Raw genomic sequence first — 6,392 nt, 5'->3', positions numbered from 1 at the left:
CTGACCCCCCCCAACTCCCCATTCCCTCCTTCCTGGCCCTCTCCTTCGGAGCATCTTGGTCCCCAATTACTCAGAGCTGTGGGAGGCCTGCCAGGGAAGAAATTAGAGCTCGCATCCGTTATTCTATATTTACCACCTGACGACCGAGGAGGATCTATCTTCTGCACAATTAAATGAAAAGAGTTTTAATATCGGCAGGCAAAGGACTCGGGCATCAATGGAGAATTAGGTTAGAGCCAGCAATTGGATTAGCACCGAGCTGCAAGCCAAATGAGGACTCGGACACGGGAGGGTCATCCTTCTCCTGGTGACAGGCCCTGGGTGGGTCGGGGGCTGGGTTCTTGAGACTGGCCTGACCTCCATCCCTGAGGACCACAGACTGGGAGGGGCAACCTTTCCCAGAATCCTCTGCGAAGAGAAATGAGGGTCAGGTGTGGTAGATGAGCGGAAACAGCGGTCCTCCCAGTCAGCCACCACCCCCACCCCTGAGGATGAGACCTCATCTGTGTGTCCTCGTTCATTTCCTCTCCTTTCCCTGGAGCTGTTGAAGCCCCCCGCCTGCCTCTTCTGTCCCCTCCTCTTAACCTGTAAACGTGCACACACCAGCCTTCCCTGAGCCTGCCTCCTGCCCTGCAGTGCAGCAAAGGGCTGCAGGGCCAAGTGTGACCCCAAGTGAGGGAACCGAAAAGACACCAGTCAAATACCTGTCCCTTCCTTGTTCTTTCCCTCAACGTTTCCCCGAGTTTCTTTCTTTAAATGTATTCGTGTGAATTGCATGAATGCACTCTAGCTTCGCTAGGGGACAATGTGGAGGCCAATTCCTGCATGGCCGAGGGAGACATGGCATGTGCATGTCACACACGTGGTTTCTGGCACTCTCTGCTTTTGCCAGGCGCCATGGCTGCCCTGACAAAGCAAACCCAGCTCTGTGGCTGCAAAGGTGGGCAAATCCTTCTGGTTAGCTCTCTGGAGGTGGGCATCCCATCTCCCACTCCAAGCAGAGCCCCGGGAGTCAGGCAGTCCAGCCCTGCCTCGTGAAAACACGCCAGCCGGTCCGCATGTGCAGACCCCAGAACCAAAGATGCAGCCGCCACCTGGGGCTCTTCTGGTTGTGGTCCTCCCCTCTCCCTGACAGCAAGTGCTTCCTTCCTGCCTCCTGTCTCTGTGGAGTAGTCCAATCCTGCTGGCATAACCTCAAGAGAAGACAGGAATCAGCTGGTGATGAGCAGAGAACACCAGCCATCTTCCCCCAAACTCGCAAATCTAACAGCCTGTGAACTATGGGTTCCCGGTCAGTAGCCCCATCACAGAGGGTAAAACTGAGGCTCCAGGAAGTAAAATGACAACCAGAGAATTAGATTTGGGACAAGACTGTCCTGAGACTCCCTAATAGTAAGACCAGCAAGTGGAAAGTATATCGCTGCTGTCCGTCGGCCCTCAGTGTGCTGAGTTTTGGGCTGAGTTGTGGTCAGCAGTGACAAGAACCGTGTAGGGTCTGAGACTTTACCCTGTTTATGAGTTCACAAGTTTGCCTGCTAATGAAGACACAGGACGCCTGCCTGGGTCAGAGAGAAAGGACTATGCTACTCAGGGCAAAAGCAGTAACCAAAGCTTCATGTTGATTAACTCTGGTTCTCCCATGCCACCCAAGTCCCATAAAGGCAGCGCAAGGGGCCCATAGTGGGTGGGTCACTCAGTGGTTATGTTATAGGAGAGGAATGCTGAGCTTGGGAGACTCCCCACTTTTCTATTATGTGGAGGAAGTCTGCTCTCTGCATGGTGAGAGATGCTACCTCATCTCTCATGGTTGCTCGTGGCAAACATGACCTTGAGGACTGGCCCAGGTGAAGAGTGACCAGGGCCTTGCATTCTTGGCATAGCCAAAAGGAAGGTTCAGGAATGCCCAAGGCCCATCGCAAATTGTCTCTCTCAACAGAGGGAAGATACAGGAGGAGGGGCTGGCGTTGTTCCTGCATTGTATTCCAGATGACCGTACTCATGGGCACTGTCTTGTGTACGCACAGTGAACTTCTCCTTGGAGTTCCCCCTTTTTTATCACAGAAGCAACATCATGAATCAGGGCTGGGTTCTCTGGATATCCCACGGTAAAAGCAAAAACAATTGTCAAATGAGCCTGAGTAAGAGCATACAGAAATATTGGAGAAATAGATCTAAATTCACCAAAAAGCCCAGAGTAAAACTAGACTCATATTACTTCATGAGTGTATCAGTTAGGATGAGATAGACTAGGCTGAAGTAACAAATAACCTCCCCACCCCCCAAACGTCAGGGGTGTAAAACCATGCAGGAATTTTTCTTACTCCTGCTACATGGCCATCATGGTTAGTGGGGCTCTGCTTCAGGCCCCAGACTGATCAGGCTAATGGTCAGCTGATGTCTGGACCTGTGCTAGGAACCGAGGCTGAATGAAAAGAACAGATGGCCAAGCCTGTGCTGGCTCTTAAAGCTTCTGCCAGGTGTGACCCCCATCTCTTCCACTTACATCCGTCACCCAGGGTAAGTCATATGGCATTAACTCACTTCAGGTGGCTGGAGAGAGAGAGAGAGAGAGCCAGAGAACACACACCCAGCCGTGCTCTCACTGCTCTATCAAGGAACCAGACAGGAAGTCAAGCGTGGGCATCCTGGGTGCGATTCATGAAAAACTGAACAGAGCAGAGTTCCCGTCGGCACACTCCTGCCCTGGCTCTGCATCAAGAGTGGGTGATGGACACACACATCTTTTAAGTTCTCCCAAAATATTTAAACTATTCATGTGCCAAAGTTTCTGATTCTCTACTTTAACTGACCACTTCAGTTATCTCAATAATAGTTTGTGAGGCTTATCTTCCTTAGATTCCAGGGACCCCAGGGGACAGTTAAGTAGCTTTTTACTGAAGGATTCAGATAAATAAATAAAGTTGCTCCAAACTGGGGCGGGGGGGGGGGCAGATTTTGGAGGGGAGCCCAGGAGGCCACTCTCTTGCACCCCAATCTTTCCTTTCTCTTCAAGTCTCTTCCCCATCTGTCATCACTGCTCTTCCCCTTAGCAGATAGGTGGCCTTTGCCAAGTCATGTAAGCTCTTTGTGCCCCAGTTTTCTCACATATAAAATGGGGGTGCCAGAGTGCCTACCCCATAGGGTTTTATGAGGTTTAGTTAAGATGACACATGTAACATGCTTAGAACATACAGCCTAATGTCTAAGGACAGCCTAATGTCTAATGACAGCCTAATGTCTGAGCTAGAAAAGCATCAGCTATTTTTATCATTATCCCATGGACACACACCCTCCTCCCAAGATTTGGACGTTTCCTGACGTTATGTAAGTGATGCTGCCTCGGGCATTTGCTGGATATTTGCGATGTCCTCTTTTTGTAGGTTTTCTGCTGACCAGAGGAGGGGAGAAGGCACCTCTGGCCCGTCAACGTCCCTGAGGAAGTCAGGGAGTGCTCCTTCGGTTGGTCTTTCTGTCCAGGCAGAGTTGTGTCTGCTTTTCTTCTACATCCCTGGCAGCAAGTACAATTCCCCACTGAGACACGAGTTCCTGTGGAGTCTCTGTGAAGAATATCAGCTTCTCCAGCTGCCCCAGTTTTGACCCTAATCCATGGAAAATAACGGTATCTTTGTCTCTTTCCTGGTGGAGCACCTGGACCCCTGGATCTCCTTGGGAACCGGAAGTGTCTGTGCTCTAGGAGGCTTCCCACCTGTCCTAGCTGCTAGGGCTGCTGGCACAAATAGCCCAGGCCAGGAGGCTTAAGGACAGCATTCACTTCCTCACAGTGCTGGGGGCTGGAAGTCCCAGGTCAAGGTGTCAGCAGGGCTGGCTGCTTCTGAGGCCTCTGTCCTTGGTTTCTAGATGGAGGTCATTGCTCTGTGTCTTCAGGCATCTTCCCTCCATACCAATGTCCAAATGGTCCTTCTTATAAGGACACCAGTCAGACTGGATTAGGGGCCCGCCCCAATGACCTTATTTTACTTTAATCACCTCTTGAAAGGCCCCATCTCCAAATGCAGGTGCTGGGGGTTAGGACTTCACCATATGAATTTGGAAAGCCAATCAGGTCCAATTATGTCCATCCTCAAGGGCCAACCCCAACAGCAGGGTAGGGGCAAGCTCTGATCCATCTGGTCTGTGCTGTCAGTTGCCCACTCTGTGACCAGCACCTCGTTATCTCTTCCATTACCCCAACTATTTCACTCTGCCCAGCCCTGCAGGAGGCCTCCCCTGCTCCAGCCCATACTCACCTCCCAGCTCCAATCTCCACAGCTGGCTCCCCGACTGTCCCCAGAGAATGAGTTTCCCGGGTCTCGGCCGGCACCCCTGCCCCTGCCCCATGGCCTGGGGTTCCCTTTGGAGAGCCGACATCCCCACGGCGCCCACAGAGAGTCGCCCACAGAGATTCACCCACAGAGGGTGTGCGCAGGCTGGACATGGGCCCCTGTGAGAGGCCAGAGGCTGCAGACAGGAAGAGAGGGCCTAATGGGGAGGGCAGGCCGCCCTTGCCTTGGAAGTGACATTGGGATTTGGGAGCAGGAAGAGGCCTATTGGACCTACTTGTCCTCCCGGCCCCACCCCTGGCCCCAGCGAGCCCTGGCCCAGGCTTCCTCAGTGGGAGATGACGGCTCACAGATGTTCCAGATGCTCCCAAGGGCTCCTCGGCCTCCAAGTGCAACAGAGGGTCAAAGGGCAGCCTTGTCATTTCCTGCAGAGGAACCGTGGTGAACCACGGGCGCGGTTTGCAAAGTTTCCGTATGCCTCGTCGCACTTCTGTTTTGAATACTCTCTGTGTGTCTGTCTCCTTATTGCCCTGATCGTCTGCCTTCTGATGTTCGGTCTAAGCTGCTCGAGGCTCTGTAACGCAGAGAGAGGGGCTACGTCAGAGACCACTCAAGTCTTGTTCTGCTCTGATATTCATGTGCCTGTGCCCCGGTGCCTGGAGCAAGTACCTGGCACCTAGGAGAACATGTGTTCAATAAAAAATGTGGGAATAAATGTTTGAATGACCAGGACAAGCATACCTGGTGTCAGGCCCCTGGGGGTGCTGTTTAGACTGGAGAAGTGGCACCAGAAGGGGAAATACCCCTGTAAACGACGAGAGACAACACACCTGGGAGGGCCCTTCAGAGCACCGGGTGGGAGGACAGGGACCTTGACCTCTAAGGCCTGGGTTCAAAGCTCAGGAGAACAGAAAGGGAGAGAGACCACGAGAAAGCACAGCCTGATAGTGAGTCCCCTGTCACTGGAGGCATGCAAGGCTAGTGAGAGACCAGGATGCTACCCAGAGGGAGCAGGGCAGAGGCCCTGAAAGAGCAGATATTCTCAGACTCGATGGTGCTGCAGAACTCTGACTCCAGTCCTGGCCCTGCCTCTGGCCGCCTGGGACCCGGGCAGGCCTCTCGCCTCTCTGGGCCTTAGCTTCCTGCTTGATAGTATGCATGACCTTGAGTTTCACGGCAGCCCCTCTAGCCCTAAAGATCAGTGTTATTGAGCCTTGCGAGAGTCAGCCCCGGAAGGGTGGGGCGTGGTCCCCCCAGGAGGGAGAAGGGAGGGAATAAGGTAGGAGGGAGCCTGGCGGAGGCACACCAGGCTTGGTGAGAACTGGCTTTGCCCTGACTCCCACGCCTCCAGCCAACCCCAAAGGCCCTCAGCCCTGAATCGGTGGCCCCAACGGCGCTGGCGGACTGGATGCAGGCTTAGCAGGGTCAGGGGCCACGCATCCTTTGGGGCAGCCCAGGCTGGAGGCCGGGCCTCAAATAACATCCATCTGGCAGTGGAAGGGCCTAGGGCTAGGAGACAGGAGGCCTGGGCCCCAACCCTGCCCACACGCTGATGCTCTGTGTGACTGGGAGCAAGTCACTCTCCCTCTCTGAGTCCCAGTGTCGGAACTGACCAAGGCCAGGTCCGGACTGTGCTGAGAAGGGGGACGGAGGCGAGGAGAAGCAGACCGGGCCCCAGCCTTCGGGAGCTCTGGATGTGACTAACATCTGGGAAAGCAGCAGGAAGTGACACATGAAAGGGTAAACAGGGCAAAATCTGTAAAATGGGTTTGCTGTCTCTGCCCTGCCTTCCTGCCACTTTGTGAGAGCAAAAACCTAACAGCCTGTGTCTGCGGGTCACTGCAGTCCTGGAGTGCCCTCCAGTTTGTCATCTCATTTGCTCTTGCCAGGGGACCGGAAGCTCCGTGCCACCAGGAGGAACCAGGCTCTAGGAGTTAAGTGGCCCAAAACCTAGATATTCCCTCTGTCTGGGGCCCTCTCCCCTGCTTGGAGTCCCCGTGGTCCCTGCTGCTTCCCGGTCAGGCTCATGTCCTTGTTTCCTGCTTCCTTCTCAGCCTCCTTGGCATGCTGTGGGCTCCACAAGTGCGGGGTGTGTCTGGCTGGTTCACATCT

This window comes from Myotis nattereri (genome assembly GCF_964212035.1).
Source record: "Myotis nattereri genome assembly, chromosome: 11".
NCBI classification, from domain to species: domain Eukaryota; kingdom Metazoa; phylum Chordata; class Mammalia; order Chiroptera; family Vespertilionidae; genus Myotis; species Myotis nattereri.
The sequence above is the reverse complement of the archived record's forward strand: the minus strand, read 5'-3'. Positions refer to the sequence as shown.